This window comes from Apostichopus japonicus, chromosome 22 (genome assembly GCF_037975245.1).
Source record: "Apostichopus japonicus isolate 1M-3 chromosome 22, ASM3797524v1, whole genome shotgun sequence".
NCBI classification, from domain to species: domain Eukaryota; kingdom Metazoa; phylum Echinodermata; class Holothuroidea; order Aspidochirotida; family Stichopodidae; genus Apostichopus; species Apostichopus japonicus.
This window is the reverse complement of record NC_092582.1, coordinates 16769195-16788214: the sequence shown is the minus strand read 5'-3', so window position 1 is coordinate 16788214 and position 19020 is coordinate 16769195. Positions and strand designations below refer to the sequence as shown.

Genomic DNA, 19020 nt, shown 5'->3' with positions numbered 1-19020 from the left:
TTTCCTCGTTAATTAATTAGTTACTGTTGTGTAAGCCTGTGCTCCATGTGAGGCGGAAGAGTTCCTCACGGAGTTAGGTCTACCAGTACCAGCCTAGTAAAAGTACTAGGCTAGGTTCTATTTCAACTTACAAGCGAATCTATTTCATTTCACCACCCAATGTTTCAACCTTTCATCCAAATGGCTTAATTAGGCCTAGGCTACAATGTAACATTTCAATGGTTTGTATGAGTATGACACAAATTATGTAGGTGAAATGATTATTCACCCAGGGAGCTGCTACTAGTACTAGCCTAGGTAGTACTAGGCCTAAGTATCTAGTTAGAGTAGCAGCTCCCTGGTACATGACACATCTAAGCCCCCTTACCTTTGGAGAAAGGGGTAGACAGGTCTACCCAGTTTTGAGATGACAACACCCACCCGTCTCGGCCTTCCCCTCCTAAAATGCTAAATATTTACAACCAACTGTGGCTACTGCCTGAATAAACTATAGCCTAGGTCCCCTGATTTAAGCACAGTCTTTGTACAAAGTTTCATACAGTATGGATATATGTCACATACACAGACATACAGGTCCTCATTCTACGAAGAAGAAAAAGAAAACATCCCAAAAATGTTTTGCAACTGATAAATAGCCTGTAATAATCTGGAAATTCAGTATTATTTCTATCTTGAATTTTTCTGACTTTATTTATGCTGAGACCCTGAATCCACCCAGACATGAGCTTTTTCCGCAAATTTCCGTGATTTCTTTTCTACCTCCGAGATTTACAGTTTACACCTTTCAATTTCTGTGAACTTCTAACAACAGCGTTACTGTATCATTTGATCCGTCGTTCGCATGTTTTTTATTACTGATGCATTGCATATATTCAACCTGCAAAAACATCATATTAGTATTATTCTAACACACTGTAGCATACGCAAACTGGAACGTTTACTGCATATTTTTCTCTGGATTTCATAACGTTCCCAACATTATTGCAACAATATTTCCTAAAGTTTCCCATGATTTTCAAATATTTTAGGATCATAAGTAGGGACAACTGAGGAGAAGTGTAGTGCTGTAGCTGCTGATCATTATTCTAGATTAAAACTGACCATTGTGTACAATTTATGAACAGTGACTTTTTAATTCTTGGTTGCCATGACTGATAGAATCATGTAGTGTGAAAACCACAGGCTTGGCATGTGGCTTCAGTGTGCACATATTCAGTGTGAAAACTTTGCTTTGAGTGTTTTAATAAATTCAAAATTCTTTATAAAATAGGCACCAAAATGTTGTCTTTAAACCTCTTAATTTCTCAGAGCTTCTGGGGGCTTCGACCCCTGGACCCAACCGGGGCATTGCCCATGGTCCCCACTACGGGCCCTAAGGCAGGCCCATGAACCCCACCTGTAACTGTGTCGCGCTGCGTGCTGACTGCCCCCTTCGCGTATAGTATAGTATCACCCACAAAGTTCAGTGTTTTTTTTATTACCCCAGACTCATTCCTGTCCACCAAAGCCAACCAAGTTCTGTTTTTTTCCTGTAAATTGCCAGCAGTCTACAGTAGAAAATATACAAATAACTTCAAAGGAGATTGTAGTCTATAGTTCATTCACTTGTGTCTAGTTAGTAATTCATCAAGAAGTGTGGACAACGGGTGTTTGCTAACATTGAACTAATCAAATCAAACAAAGCTGTGTTTGCTATAACACTGAACTAAATCCAACCACACAGATAAGAATTAAGAAGATCCCACAGTTAACATGTACATACAGAATTTTGGAGATATATACTGATTCATACATGTCCTTCCATATATTTGTCTGTTCATTTTGTGGTTGCCTAGTGGTTAAACTAGTTAATCCAGTGTACCAATATTAGTAATTAGTCACATGTTTTTTGTCTATAGATGTAGGGATACAGCTTCTGCATGTTTTGAAATCAATCCTTAAGATTGGCAACCCCTGGCACGAAGGAAATGCTACCTGTTAGCATGTGAAGATAATTTTGGACTATTAAATGTTTTGTAGTTTGATATGATGCAGCTTGGCAATCAAGGGAGTGTCCTGACAAAACATGTCAATTTTTTGGGGCTTTGTTGACACTAAACTATTAACATGAACAAACTGTGGACTCTCTATACAGTAGTACAGGATGCACAGAATAACAAACTACTGTGTAAAATGTGTCAGAAACATTTATAGTCAGTTTTCGTTGTAATATGAAAGGAGATGAGGCTATGTTCCTTACAGTGGTTAAGATCGGCAAATCTACATACTGTACCGGTATACAGTAAGGCTTATTCCAGTTTTAAGGGGTCCAGCTTGTGGCATTTTTGTGGTGCCCTTGTCACCTTGTGTTACTCACACACAAATTTATACATTTGTGTTCACTTTATAGTTGCAAAGTGTAGATAGGGATGAAAAGGCTTTCTAGCTTTCTCTCTGTTATTCTCATTCTACAGAGATGCAAATTGATTAAACCATTGAATTAGATGTGTACAGTATACCATCTGTTAGCCTTTGGTTAACACTTCAGACGGTATATTAGTTTGCCAACCGTAACATGCCTATAAATTTTCAATATTTAACAAGTTTTCTTGAAATAGTGATTAAAGCATGGTTCGAAAGTTGGTGGGAGAGACTCAACAAATCTTGAGGTGTTGAAGATGATCACTATACCCATAAATACTGTATGCTAGAATGTCTAATAAAGTCAAACCTCATTGACGATGAACTACTGTAGTCAGATATCACGTGCAAACAGCAAACTCAGTTCATGGGAAATTCAGCATGTTACAGAAACTTCAGGGAACAAGTAAGGATTCACTTCTACAGTATGGCAGCAACTGAAGCAACAATTGACTCATTCTAATATGAACAATGTAGTGTATATCTTATTACAAAAATTTTGAAAGACCACATTGTTCTACATGTTACAGTAGCTGTGTTACAGTATACGTGTGCCAAAATTTTTTCCATTTGAACAGTCTCCTGTTTGTTGCAGAATAAAAGCTCAGCTATAATGCTACCACATAGCTTCAGAAGTTTATACTGTACAGTATACTCTTTTCTAGTTTCTAGTTATATAATTTCTATTTTCTAGTTTTATAATTTTAAATATAAATAGTTCTTAAATCTAATGGGTCACTGGTACTCATTGCACTGCAGTAGCTGCCATGATTGTATATACTTATTCCTGGTCGTCACAGACTTCCTTTGTTACTAATTAACTAAGATTGTTTCCGCTATCGGTGACTGATAATTTACGCTAAGTACTAGTTCTGTCCTTGTCTTGGTAAACTCTGGGGTGGTACGGTACCCCATCTGTTTGCACAAATACAAAGGTTCTAGTGAATGATGTGTTGTCTGTTGGTTTTTAATTGTTAAGAGTCAATTGTTAGAGCTACAGTCATTTTGGTGATCATTGCACAAACTGTTTTTCAAGTTCTTCACCAGACCAGGTGTTGCAGGTCCTAAGACATCCTAAGATTATCTAGTTTAAGTCTTGCGGTTGCTATGTAGTTTGCGATTTTCTCCATCGGTCACACAAGGCTCTAATCAGTCGTTAGCTGAGTAGTCCATTGGATGGTCTGACCATATGCAAAATTGAAAGAAGAAAAAAAGTAAGAGTAAAATAGGAATATTAGAATACAAAACATGTTTAATGGGAAATGGAAGCAACTTCTCCTATACAGTACTTCAAAAGCTGTAAAAGATGCATTGTTATTGTTAAGTAATGAATTCAAAGCAATTTTCATTAAAAAATGCCAATGAGAAGGTGGATCCCTTCCCTTAGATATTCTTTCCCCCTTCTTTAAGATACCTTCCCTGCCTCCCTCTCAGTCTCAAATGTGACACCCCAAGCCATAAATGTAGCTCTAATCCTCCTTTCTTATTTCTAGAGAAAGGCCTGTTGCCATATGAAACTGTCTTTTCTCTTTTCATTTCTTACTTTCTACAATATAGACAGTACAGTACGGTTAATGTTTTGTCTGCACAGTGTATAAACTTGAAATTCACAAGAAATTAATATTCTCAATATACCCAGGTCCTGATGAATTTATTAATTATTATAATCACACCGGTGCCTATATAGCTCAAAATCCCAGGGTTCAATGCGCTTAACAAAACAAATACAATTGAATACACTTTAATACAACCATTATACCATAGTTTGAATACAGCCACAATTGGGTTTTGAATATATACAACCTACAACCAGGTTTGAATACAACCTACAGTACAACCACACCACTTGAATACAATCAACATTTGAATACAACCATAGGTTTGTTTGAAATAAAACATCTTTAACCCTGATTTGAAATTTCTGATAGAGGTATAATTTACTATGTCAGCAACCATTGTTGAAGCTTTCTCAATTTAGTAAAGCATACTAGCCATTTAGAGAATACCAAGTTTCCTAGAACCACAGCAGACCTGGGTAGACAATACAAGTGGAGAGTTGGTGTACCTGGTGTAGGCAGACGCTGGGGAGGTCTGACCGTCTGACCCTTTGGTTGCACTAGAGCATTGTTCATTCAGATACCCAGTACATCCAGCTGGTAAAATCTGTACTCCTGCTGTTCTACCATCCCAAATATCTAGCCTAGATACTTTTTTTTTAATTATTTCTTTCTGATAGTATTTTTCTGAATTTATTTTATTGCTGCTCCTTTGAGAGAACATCTGTATCCCTATTGGACCACCAAGCCAATTGTTAAATAGGACAGAAAAGTGGTCCATTCCTCTACCTCCCCCCCCCCCCCAACTATATCATGATGTCCATTCCATATTTAGATCAGTCTTCTTGTTTTTTTCCGTAAACTTTATCAGAACTTTGGCAAAACCTTATTATAGATTTGGCTGCATTATGGTATGTGCATGTTGATTGTTAAGTTGTAATGCAATGGAGATTGGGATTTCATTTCCAGTATCTATGCTGATTGCTAGTTGCCATGGGATCATGTGTTGGTAACTTTCACTGTGGGTTTCTATCAGTGAGTAATCTAGGCTTAAATCAAAGAGGGTAGACTATTAAGTTTCTTTTGTTCATGACCAAATCGTGCAGTAACCATGAAAAACATGTTAAAGGACAACCCTTTGTTAATTCCTATAGTACTTTGATACATGTCTATATAATTTACAGTACCAGGTACTAGCGAAAAGATATCACATTACTGAAAGTGTTTAATACCAAGAAACATCTTGAGCTGCAACAACCCGCTCACTGTCCTCCAGTCCATCATATGATAGATGTACTGTGTCACTAAGGCCAGTAAAATTAATTTTTTTTTTTAATATAATTTTTTTCAGCTGGCAGACAGAAACACAGACAGATATTTAACATGATTGTACATACAGTTCATGTGTAGTTATCGTACATGCAATGATTAAAATTCACCTAATTTTCTGCCCTATTTACAGTATGGTGTGCATTTGTACAGGTCTCCTTCATTAGGTTGTTTCCTTATGTAGACAATGTTCTATGACTAGTGCTTTGCCTCTAAAACAGACACTTCAAATTACAAATTTATATTGCTTTTTTCTCTTTGTTTCATATCTTTGCTACCTGCAGTACTGTACTGTATGCAAATTTGAATAATGCTTCACAGCATGTATTGTTGTTAAATCTGGGTCTGACTTGACGAAATAAATTTTTATTAGATCCTGTTCGTTATTGCGTCATCGTTAGCATGTTTATTGTGCTAGCTCTGCCGACGACTCATGAGTCTTATAAACAACTTTCAAAACGAAAACGTCACACTCTATTTTTAGGGACGAATCTGTCTTGTGTAGGGCACCCTAGTTGCAGAAATACCGTTTGGGATAATGTCATTGCACATAGTGCTCAGGTTGATTGTCCAACAGAAAATAATGAATGTGACCTTCATGCTCAGAAACATGTGTTTGTATGATTAATTTTTGAACATTGTGACCTGCACTGTTGTAAGTTGCTATGCCAGGCCATGAATTTCAGGCTATAATTTTTACTGCCCTACATAATATAACAACTCCTGTGTTACTGCTTAAGTTTAGAAAAAAAAAATTGTTAAAGTTATCTGACTGGCATGAAGACAACACATGTGTTGTAATTCAGGAAAATGCTAACTGTGAGAACTTGATCTTAACCAGTAGCTAGATCTTTTAAAGCATTAATTGTGAAATTGTAGGCCTGAATAATGGTTGTTCTTATCATTGAATCGACATGCCGAGTCTACAACCAATTATCGTTTAAGCAAAGTACAGTAAGACACCACCTCCTACATATTTCGTTAAGGAGATATTAATTAATGTAGGCAAGAAAGTTTCAATACTGTGCTTAGGATTTTTTCATACTTTATGTCGGTATTCATGTCGTATTAAAACCAGCAGTTTACTGTATGTATGTGATCTGTCATTAATCATCATACATCCATTTGATGATGTGGATGGATTTATCTGGTGTTTGGCCTTTGTTTGTTTGACCGTTGATTCATGTCTCTGGTACTTGAATGATTCGATGACAAGGAAGGTCCCAAGCATCACCTACAGAAAGTGAGCCTGCGATGTAGATGATACCTGTAGTAACTCTGTGTCGAGCGTCCACATATAAACAATAATTAAGAACATACAAGATGATTGTTGCATCTAATCTATTCCAGGGTAAAGTCACAAGTGGAGGTAATGTACAGTATTTACAGGGCAGGATATAATATGTATGGGTCAGCTAGACTCTGCCGAACAGTTGTTCAGTCAGTAGAACTTTCTAATTGACTACAGTACCGATATAGATGGTACCAGCATGGTAGTAGAATTAATTAAAACTAACATAGTGGAACCCTGCAATGCGTTCAGTCAATCAAGATTAGATTGTAGTTGATGACGTTAATCTCTGTTTATATAGCTCAGAGCTGCAATTATTGTCATTCTATGAAATGTTTATTAAGCAAGTAATCCATGCAATGGTACTGTATTCATTCAAAAGTAAAGGAAAAGATTGGTCACAAACAGCAAAGCTATAACAAGAGTAATTTTGTTAAAGTACTGAAAAGCCCCATCATTCTCTAGAAAAAAAACCACAGCTCTTTGTGGTATCAACTTTTCCAAGTACAGTATCAATCCAATTAACAGTTTTGCAAATCTACGTTATGGTATGATTACCTTCTTTACATTGAAATCCAGGGAATAATTTATGCGATATCGCAAATTGCTTTGCAAAATGAGCAGATTGCTAGATTTACAAACTGTGCAAAGATGTACTGTATAGCACGTTTTGTACTGTGCACCAGTACTGTACCATGTGGTGTTTTGTACTTTAGGACCATTCAGAACCTGTGTTTGAAAGTGCTATAGATCATATAAACTTCGGGCACTCATGAAATTACTCCCTGTTAGCGTCAGTTTACCGTACACATTATGTTACGAATGCAGGGTTCTGCGTCCGGGACGCAATGTTTCGGCCAGGGTCTCAACATCTTCAAATTGCTTGCGTCCGGGCCGCCCCTGTCAAACAGCGAAGCTAAGGCACTGAGCCATCTGCCCTGCCATGCCATGAGCCATCACCTGCCATGAGCCATCTGCCCTATATATTGTGTATAACATTCACAAAGTATAGGCAGTGATACTACACTAGTAACAGGAGGTCATACAATAAACTTAATTAGTGTTCGATCGGGATGAAGCTTTTTTTTACGGGACGCAAACTTTTTCGGGGGCTTGCTTCCCTGGGACGCAAACTTTTTTTCTCTAATAACATTACTGGTACATACTGTACAGAGTACTGTTAGTAGAAAAAAAGTTCAAACATTTCTGGTTCAACTCTGAACATGTAATCAAAACAACAGTCGATGGTTATTAAATATATATAAACTTGTGGGTAGCAATTACATACTGTTAATAACTTAATATGTGTCTTTGGTAGATTGCAACAAGAATCTACTGTGTGACATATACAGCATAGTACTGTACTGCACATGTTGGACTGTACCATCCAGTGGGCTGTATACCTACTGCCTACGACAAACTAGTTGTACAGCAAATTATAGTTCACTCAATAAATAAATGATATCTCACCAAGGGTGAGTTATAAGGCTACTCTAGTACTGCAGAGATAATCAGGATACCACAAAACCTTCCCCTCGTTAGCTAAATGAAACTATAGTACAAGGCATGCCGGGTCCTGTTTAAATGTAACTTGACTGCACTTAGGTGTATATAAACACACAAATTTAAATTGAATAACCATAATTAAACTGTGAAGTACTTAGTGTCAAAATGAAATAAAACTGTTAGCAAACTGCTTATCCACTCGAGAGAATGTGTAAGAGAATGTGTAAAAGTAAGTTGGCCTGTCTTCGGTCCCCACCCCTCCAAACCCCTTGATCCCCTTCCCTATCACTCCTCTTCTCATACTGTAGCTCTCTTCCACCCTTTTTTCTCTAGTTTATTCCCTACCCCCTTACCTAATCCTCTCTTTGTCCCTTCATTGTTTATCTCCTAACTCTCCTCTTCCCTTGTTGGTTTCTTTCTTTCTTCTCTCCATCCCTTGTCTACTAATCCCCTTACATATAGATCTATCTCTTTGTGTTCACGATGCTCATTAACCTGTCTGTATTCTGTGCCTGTGTTTTCATTTAGCCTCCGAAGAAGATCCTGCTAGGATCGTAACGTCAGGCCAATTTACTTACACACATGTTTAGTACTTAGTGTAGCGCCGTTGCATGTGCTGTGTCTGAGTATATTGTACGATAGTACACAAGGTTCCTGAATTGTGACTGCTGAATCTGGGGTAGATATTCCATTCATTCAAAAGTAATTCCCTGGTGACCTAACGTTCATCTTCACTGAAGTCTACAAACTGCTGTTCTTAGTAGTACCAATACTGAAGTTAAGTTTGTTATTGATTGGCCTCTCAATGGCCAGAGGCAGTCGAAAAGAGTCTTAGCTGGGATGGCGGGTGTGAAGGATGGAGATGGCAAAGATTGAGGGATAGGAGGAGGATACTGTATGTGACTTAAATTATTTGAGGGGCAAACTTGGCAAAGCACAAAACCATCTCATCACTGTAATATGAATGTCTTTCTGAAAGTGAAGAGCACTTTTTAATTTTGCTTTATGAATAACAAAAAGGCCTGAAACCAGAAAAATCAGAAGAGGATACTTTTCATTTTTATAAGAAAATAAAAATATCAAAAATAGTAGTTTGCTGTTCTTCACAAAGCTTGGGAGGGCATGTGGCTCTGTGCCCCCTTGCTTTGCTGCTCTCTCTTGGTGTGAGATTTGATTGTGTTTGGTACCTGACTTCAGTGCACTATAGTGTAGCATGCTGTACTCCCTACTGAAGTGCTGTTTGATTCGAAGGAGGTGAAGACTGGGACCGTTTCAGTGTACATTATCAATCTAACATTAATAATCATCTTCTGTTGCTATTGTCATTAAAAAAATTCAGAATTACTAGTTGCTTTTTACTTGTAAATTTGTGTCGGTTGGCCATAATAGCCTAAAGGCCTATACAGCATTTTCATAGAAGAAGTATTTAACTTATTAACTGGCAACTGTTTGTTTGTTTTTGGTGAACAATTTTTCCAAACCTACAGCACTGATTGATAATTTAAGTAAGACAAGATTCTAGACTTTTTGAAGCAAAGTTGCAGATGAAAGAGAGAGATTAATCAATAATTCTTCAATTGTGGTCATTTGTATAACAAATGGATCAGATACACTTGTCAACATTTTGCTGCCCAGACACTTCAAATTATTAGTATTACTCCTGTGCTGTTAGCCAAGTCCAAACCTACTGTAGAGACTAGTGTTTGCACGGGTTATCCGGGTACCCGCCCGACGTGTTACTACCCGGTTCCTAATTTATAACCCGAATCCTACGCAAAGTGTGATTTAAAAAAAAAAAAAAATTGCAAACCGATGGTTAGGCAGATTTCTTATTGACTTAGTGTGTTGTTAGGCTACCATGTGGTCGAAGATAACAGCAATAACGAAAGTTTTCCATGGATATCTTATAACTGCGTCACAATTTCAGCTAATAAACAGATGGCTAGGCTAGATTACCCCCATTGACTTAGTGTGGTGTTAGGCAACCATGTTGTCAAACGTAACAGCAATAACGAAAGTATTCCATGGATGTCTTATAACTGCGTCACAACTTCAGCAAATAAACAGATGGTTAGGCTAAGCTAGATTTCTCATTGACTTAGTGTGGTGTTAGGCTACCATGTGGAAGAAATAATTATATACTCATTCGTTTATTTCGTAGAAGGAAAGGCTGACAAGGAATTTTACGAGACTTTTATGGATTATAGACGGATAACTAAAAAATAGAAATCGCAAGTGGCTTTTTACTAATCGTTTATTCCAAATGCGATCACTTTGCGCGCGCGGCAAATGCGAACCCTGGGCCTGCATAATAGGAGTAGTAGTAACAACTAAATTGGATATTTATATGGTTTGATCCAATAGACGTGCACGAGCAAGCATAAGCAGCGGCGGTAGTGCGATGTTACTGTAGTAGTAATGCTAATTATAATTAAATAATTAATTTATTAACAAGTTAATGAAAGAAACAAAAGCAAATAAATATTATTGAGGAGGGTTTTATACCTTATCTTACACCTACGTATTTGAACATGAAAACATTGTCAGTAGAGAATATAATGCATTTATTACAGCATCCAATATGTAATTTCTTGAAAATCGTGATACACGAGGGCAAACAATTTTTTCCGGGTACCCGGATACCCGACGGGTAACGGCCCTCGGGTACCCGGTTCCCGATTTTTGGACCCGTGTAAACATAGTCTTTGACTTTCTGTGAACAATGTTTTACGATTTTTATACAACTTGATTAACCGCACAGTACTTGAGCTAATTCATGAGCTTCGGTATCTGGTTAAATATGATGAGTTTAGTATTGTGCGACATCAATAATTGTGTCAAAATCGACTCAAAAAGCCTCCATCAAAGTCTTCATGGTGGCGAGAACCAGAGCATTATTAATTGGATTAATATGCATACTTAAGACTGATAATTAGCCTCTGCTTCGATGATTTTGGATGAGAAGGAAATACTCCAAGGTGTAGTACTGTGTAGACACTAAACATTCAGTAGTACGTACTGTACTGTAAAGTGTGGGAGAAACTGCTAACGGTGAGTTAATACTGTTCTTGTACAAGTACAGTTACAGTACAGTAGTAGTGTTGTACATGGGTTCCATTGAAGCTAAAATTTTGAGGCAATTTCTGAAATTCATGCACTGTCTTCCTACTGAACTGTATGTGTAGACTATTAATACTCCTTACAGTAGACCTACGTACTGTAAAATATGTCATCTATATTTGGCATAAAACCCATTTGATGAAAGAGTATTAAACAATATTATCAATTTAGATGTAAAGAATTCATCACCAACAAGGAGACTGGATTTTTCTGTTAAGATATTTGCCTAGTTCCTTCCACATGGGACTATAACCTTCATCTCGGCCGTGCAAGTTTACATCCTGCTCGCAGCTAGAACTGTGGATATTCGACCGTCCGCACGCCCTTCCGAATGATAAAGTAGAAATAATTATAATGTGAGCAGTGCAGTTATATATATATATTGCATTTGTACATTCATCAATTCAGCTGCTGTCAGTTCCAGTTGTGGCATTGGCTGTTGTCAGCAATACGTACATACAGTACGTCAGTTGTAACTATACATGGTAGCAACCATGGGTGGTAATGTTGTGTTTGGAGCTTGTTCAAGTGTTGTTAAACAATATCTCTGGTTTGATGAGGCATGAATAGAGAGATAATGTCAAGTCACAGTTGTTATCTCATCGTTTGTACAGATGCTAAATACGGATGTGAGGCTCCCCCAAGGGGCGGGAGATTGCTTTGTGTCATACAGGCAACGGTCGCCCTTTCGTTGCCGACGTTCGGAGCGTACCATTTTGTCATAGAGCCGTTCATTGTCATTTCCGGACCATAGACAGATAATTAGCATTCCAGTTAGTTCATGGGTGTAGTAATGAAACATCTTTGGCCCATGGCCAATTGATCAGATCACTCCGATTTCTTTGCTTTGACGCAGCCTTGAAATATTATCTCAAATCGTCCTCCTCGAGATGGAGAGACGAGAGGCAGGCGAGAAGTTCAGCGGGGGAGCGATCGGATAGATTATTGAAATCTGTGTCTCTTGTTGAAGTTAGTATTGTTGACAGCTTTATTGAGCTGCATCGGTGATCATGTTGATGTTGGCTGGTTCTATAGGGCTAGTCTTTGGTGCAGTGGATTGTATAACAGGAATTTTGATATGGCACATTTTATATGCATAATTAAAGAAAGTGGATATTTTATGTACGGTACCGTACAGTACAACAAGAGGGGAACAGTATATGCAAGAGAAGTATAGAGGAATTGATTGATATTGAGGTACTGCCTGCTCACAATAGTACAATGAGTATATTTAAACTTGTAAATACACCATCAGGGACATTCGTTGGAATAGCTACTGTAAGAGTTTACTCATGACAGCAATTTGAGTAAAGTATGTATAGATAGTGAAAGTAATATTAATTTGTGTGTGTGTGCAAAGCACAGTACTGCGGTACTGTACATCTTTCGCTAATAAGCTTTTGACCAGTGTTTTGGTATCTACATACTGTAATATTATCAATACAGTATACATGTGTACCTGGCCTAGTCGTTCGGTAAGATGATAAATGTTACTTCCCCGTAGAAAAGAAAAAAACATTACAAGTTACTGGTAAGACACGGTTGACAACCACAAATATCTTACTCTTGATTTTATTTATGGTAAGATTATTTTTCGTTTGTAGAGCTACCCCACATGTTTTCATAAAGAATGAGCAGATGAGAGTCACAGTGTAAAAATGTAAGACAAGACTCTTAAAATTGTAAACAAGTAAATACTGTACAGTATTATGTATATTACTGTACTGGACATGTGCCACACATGTGTCATATTCTACAGGAAACATGGAAATTGAAACGCATCATGTGTAGTGTACATGTGCTACAGTAATACTAGCGTTGATTGTGACCTAGCAATATTGATGACCTTTTAACATTTTGATCATGGTCTGGACAGCAATTTCTTTGAAAAGTGAAGGAGTTCAAAACCCAACTGTCATTGATCATCATCTTTAGCTTTAATGACAGAGATCTTTGTGAAGATCAACTTCTCCCGAACAGCTGTTGAGAAAAATCTTGCTCTCTTTGGGAGATCCTGTACGTAGAGTATACTAGCTAAAAGGTCGTGTCATGGATCTGTCATTTTGTAAATCTGTGATGTCATAGTGCCACTACAGTAGGGATCTGAAACCTTTGAACTTTCTCTTTGTTTTTTAATTCCTTGCTTGAATCTAATACAGTATCTATGGGGGGTACAGTGTACTGTATGTCTGGGGTATGTGTGTGATTCACCCCCTAGCCTGAAACACGATAATTCACCAAGCGTAGATTTGCATGAAGTTCAAACTTCAGTAAGTAAATTTCCCCTTAGTAGTAAGTTCCTGGCAGCTTTTCTTATGGAGCGAGGTCAAAGGTCATCTGTGGCCACCAGTGGCCAAAATATGTAAATCGTCTTATTGAATATGCACAGTATGTACAAGCAAAATTTGTGAAAGTGATACGGTAGTTCCGGTACGTAGGTGATACATTCGGTGCTGCCCCTTTCTGAGTACTACCTATTCCTGAGCTGTTTGGGGAAGTAGTTTATTACAGTTATATATAGATCAATAATAAGGATGGATTTTAATGATGGTTAGATTCGTGTCTCCTTTACAGATGCTCAGATTTACTTTGCAAGTCATAAAGAGTCATTATTATTTACACGACAACGGGGTATATTTTTGTGAAGCTTATATCTCTTGACAATCCTCTCTTACTGTACCTCTCTCCAAAAGATGCGGACAGTAAACTACCCTAGAATTATAGTCGTAAGCATTGATAACAAGAATGGTAGATTCTGAACTTGCAAAAGGTAGAGAAAGTGGCGTTGACACTGAAGTAGGTCGGTGGGGAATGGGGTCAGTAGGGTGGGGAGTAAGTGGGGTGGGGCACTGCCAAAATGTTATTTGTTTTGAAAGCTAGGTTGATTTGAGTGTCTATAAGTAGAATGGAGACAGGTAAGTGTGTTTGCCCCCCCCCAATAAATCCCCCATACCAGTAACTGTTGCAGCTTCTGTTCATATTTCTTTAATATTGTCAACTAGTGTTCGACCGATTATATGATAATCGGTTATTACCGATTACCAACTAGTTTATGTGTGACAGTGGGGCAGATTACCGATTATTTCATCATTTTAGTGGAACTGGCCTTATATATATGATTTTAATGTGACGCATGACTACCATCTGCTAGGCCAATACAATCAAAGATGTAAATGAACGACCTAACGTTCACACTGAAGAGCAAATAAAGAACACTGTAGTGCTAGTACACTAGTGCTGCTAGGACTAGTGCTGCTCTTACTCTAGTTTAAGTGCAGCTCTTGTTACTTGGTTACTTTGTAGTACCTCTGCTTGTCTATAAGTGTGTGCTGTATTTGTCTTTTTCATATCAATATTGATCAAGTGTACATCTCATGCCTAGAATAGAGTGGATTTACTCTACAGAGCCTTTGTCTGCCAAATCTCTTCAGCATCGCTCACAATTTTGAACGCTTTGCAGTAGCTCTTAGATCATTCCTAATTGCAAAGGTTGACTCAGAGATTATACGATCTTCTTTTCATTTATCCACCCCCAAGTTAGATCATCCTTTTTTGAAAAGATCTCACGTCACATACAGTATGACCTCTGTCTGATAAACATTTCTGAGAAAGTAGTGTCGTTTACAGTACTACAACAGTAGAGCTAAATAGACTGGTAAAGCTGTACTTAGTTTATTTATTGGCTGAGTCTTGTTTTGTTATGGAAAGGATTACATCACCAGAGAGAGCTGTTTAGAAAAAGGAGCTCTGTGGTGGAATGTGTGTAATCTAGGAAGGTGTGTAACTTGGGATGATCAAGAGTGGATGACTGATAACTTAGTGATTATTATTTATTTTTTTTCAGTTCTTAGAATAAAACCTTTGACAGTGGGTTAGTGACTTCTGACATTTGTTCCAATTTCCAAATTTATGTGAACACTCTGTGCAATGTTACTTGTTTACTCAGTCTTGTTTTATGTAACATCATGTTATTTATTTTTTGATAGTTCAATAGCTCTGAAATAACAAAAATTGTTGACACAATTGCAACTTTCTCACCGTGTACAGATTAATTATCATTACATCTAATTTGTTTATCTTGTAACATTCCTCATAAACTTTCACGGCCAAGTTTCCCCTTTGTTGTACACTCACAGTGTGCACTTGGAAGGTATAATTTTATTTAAATTTTCTGTAGACCTGTTTTTGAAGTTTGTATCATAAAAATGGGAAAATGAAGACTTAGGATTTGTGCGCCATGTTATCTCTTATTTTTGTGCCATGTTTATTACTTGATTTCTGGTTTTATATCGTAGTTTGGCCATATATTAAGTTGGGGGCGGATGAGGGGGGGGGGGAGAGTGTAGGACAGGGTGTGAAGCATGACATGGAAGGTGGGAGTAAAGATGTAGAAGTGGATGGAGATTGGGTGGGTTTTTTTATCGGGGAATAACTGATCCAGAATCACATAGCAAAATACAGTACTATGCAAAAGTGGTCAACTTGCTATACAAGTCCAAATTCCAATTTTTTACACAGTACTGTACATTGGAACTGTACAATGTCATTTTGTGAAAGACAATGTTTGGAGCCTTCTAATCTGATGCAAAATTTGAAATACTTCATTATTTCCTACAGTACATGTGTCAGTGGGCTACGTATTTAGTATCATATGCAGTTATGTAGGCGAAATGCTACAACAATTTTTGAAAATCCATATATGGTAGAAATGTATGGTTGTATTCTTTCAAAGAACTTTGGATTTGAGCACATGCAGTGCTAGCTGCAATAACTATGACTGCCAATGTACATTAGAAATATCCACATGACATTCACATGCTGCAATTTTTATACTTGCGATCATTGTGAATCTTCAAAGTGCTTAATCTGCACAAATTATTATTTATTAAAAAACATATCAAGCATGTGTATAAAGCTGGTATCCAAAGAGGATATTAACATTTTTTTCTAGCAAATGTTCTGATAGAAGTCATGAGTCATGACCTGCTTGATATCAACCAGGTAAAGTAGGACAAATTAAATCCAGTTCTTATATCATATTTTAATTAAAACTAACAGCAGAAATATGCCTTAGTGCTGCAAGATTAGTTACGATCTAAATTTAAACCTCTTTAACGGAGCTTGTAAGCACTTGGGAAGGTTAATAATAATGTGTACAGGAGCGCTTACAGTACACATCTCGGATGGCACTACAGGAACTAGGTTTGGTAACTAAACTTTTTGGACATTTTAAGGATGCTGAAGTAGGATTTTGGAGGCCTTTTGCCCTATTTAACGCCCACGATGAACAGTATTTGTCAATATCTTTGAAGTGCTTCATAGCCTGAGTCTTCCACTTGATGAGACCTAATCAAATAATTCTCAGGGAGAGAGAATCTCTTCAATGAGATTGGTAATTAATTCCTCTATGTACAGGAACTCTTCTATTGAAGGTACGGTAGTAATAGGATGATTTAGGAGCCCTAAAAGGTTGGACAGACTGGATTGAGTTGGTGGATTCATGGGATTTCCCCATAAATCACACAAACACTTATCTGTAGAGAGATACAAATTGTCAAAAGAAAAAAAAAACCCTAAAGACATGAACACTTGACTGGTGTATCTACTACCTGTATCTTTAACACTCTGCAGTATTAATGATCATAAATGTGAGGTGTTGTGATATAGTACTTACATTAAGTCACTTGGGATATTTTGTTCAAGATAATGTTTACTTTGCTCCTTCCTCTCTTACATACAGTATGCACTTTTCTATCTACTGTAACTTAACTACAGTTCATGAAGAATTGTAGCAAGCAGTGGCGGGGCGTCCATACAAAATTCTGTACGCTTCGCGCCAACCTGTGGTGGCGCCCCGCTTAGATAGTGTCGAAAGCGCCCCTACAGACCATTCTTGCCCCCCTTGACCAATACCCATAGCTCCGCCACTGTAAGCAAGTACTGCTCCCCCCCTCACTCCTGGGGCCCGGACAAGTTTGGGGGACACTGTTGATGGTCCACGAGTTAGGCAGCCTACCGTAGGCCTATACTGTAGGATTAGTCATGTTCAGTACGATCGTTTTGACTAAATTTCACCTTAAAATTGAAAACTCTTTGATGTAAATAAATGATTGATTTTTAATCAGTGTGTTATAAGTTAATGAACCCTTCAGGCTTCATAGTTCAGACAGCATATTAAGATCTACCAGTCTTTAAGCTGTTGGTTTTACTTCATTGCCCTAATACCCAGAAACCTTTTTGGCCTTTCTTTTTTTTAATCAATACTACTCGACTATTGAAGGAGTCGATCTTGTGGTCTCAACTCTTGAGGTAAACAGCTTTGAGCAATTAATCACATCTGTATGGGGCAGTATAGAATGACCTTACAAGGAAGTAATCTAGTGTTCAAATTTTGTGTGGCACAGTTTTCGAAGGCTCCGACTTTTGTCCCTCATAACATACTAAGTATAGATCCTGTGTACTAAAAGCACTGAGCTATATACTTTTAGACTTGGATAAATTTTTCTCTGGTTACAATCTACAGTAGTCTGAATTAAAAGAAGAAGCTTGTTTCAATTCCTTGCCATAATAGAGTACTTTGACAGTTGATCATATTGGCCAGGTTGAAAGCATCAATGCCACAGTTTGGAGTAACCGTGGTTACATCTCTAGTATCTTTCTGGATAAAATTGTAACGGCCCGCCAAAAATGCGGGGTAGTATGGAATCATTCTATGCCCCTAGAAGAGACTACCCAGTACTTAATTTTAGGGTAACCTTTCAGTCAAATTATGACCAAAACAGAGCTGTACATTAAGGGGAATCTGAGGGATATTAATGTTTCCCGACAATTTTTCCACCTCCCCCACCAATGCGTGCACATGGTCATGTGAACTTTAAGCGACTTTATCAAAACAATGTATCAACTAAATGCTGAACAACTATTCAGATAGTTGTCGTAGCTGTTGTTTTGAGTCACGAAAAAGTGACGAAACCACCGGATAACTACAGTATTCAGATGATTATCGTAGGTGTTGTTTGGAGTCACGAAACAGTGACGAAACCACCGGATAACTATTCCCTGTTGGGTAATTATTTATAGGACATGAGTTGTACTGCGCTGTAGACCTGACCAATAGGAAATGAGTATGGAAATAATTTAGATCTTGTTATTGTAAGAAGTTGTCGACAAAAGGAGAAACTTTTGTCACAAACGTTTGAATCCTAGACTTACAAGCCACATACATGTACAGTACATATTTTTTTTTGGCAAACTACATTGTGAATGAGTATATGCTGAATGCTGACATCTGGGATAAAGGTAGTCACATTTCTGATAGTTTTAGATCTGAAGTTATTTTAAGAGAGATTAAAGTAAATTTTAATTGTACAGTATTAGTAAGTGAGCTGCATTATTTTGCATACAGTATGTTCGTAGTCTGTAGTAATTTGCTACTGTATGCTCGGCGGCTCGGCCTCACTTAGCTGTCTCCATATCTACTGTACATATGCACTTTCCTTACAGTATCTGAATGTAACGTTTTTAGCATGGTGCCACCATTTCTGGGTCACCGTTCACTTTCCCTTCTCAAGCTACTGTACTGGTCATTCAGACGGTCAACATTGCTATATAGTACCAGCAACACTCGTAAAGTCTGCTCACATCTTTCGCAAGTTTTACTGGTCTTTGTGTCATTCGGTGTATCTTTCAATCGTCTTGTAGAATATATATCTGCCCGTAAGTATTTATGACTCTAGACACAAGGATCTTTGTACAGTCAGCTGATTCTGTTAGGTACGTAGGAAGTTGAGTGAGTCCAATGAACTGTGCTCGTATCCA

At 37.7% G+C, this 19020-nt stretch overlaps 1 protein-coding gene across 1 annotated transcript in view; it reads left to right on the top strand.

Annotated features, from left to right (window-relative positions):
• Positions 1–19020, top strand: part of LOC139963658 (influenza virus NS1A-binding protein-like) — a 45280-nt gene that overhangs the window by 309 nt on the left and 25951 nt on the right. The gene's annotated exons all lie outside the window — the stretch shown is intronic.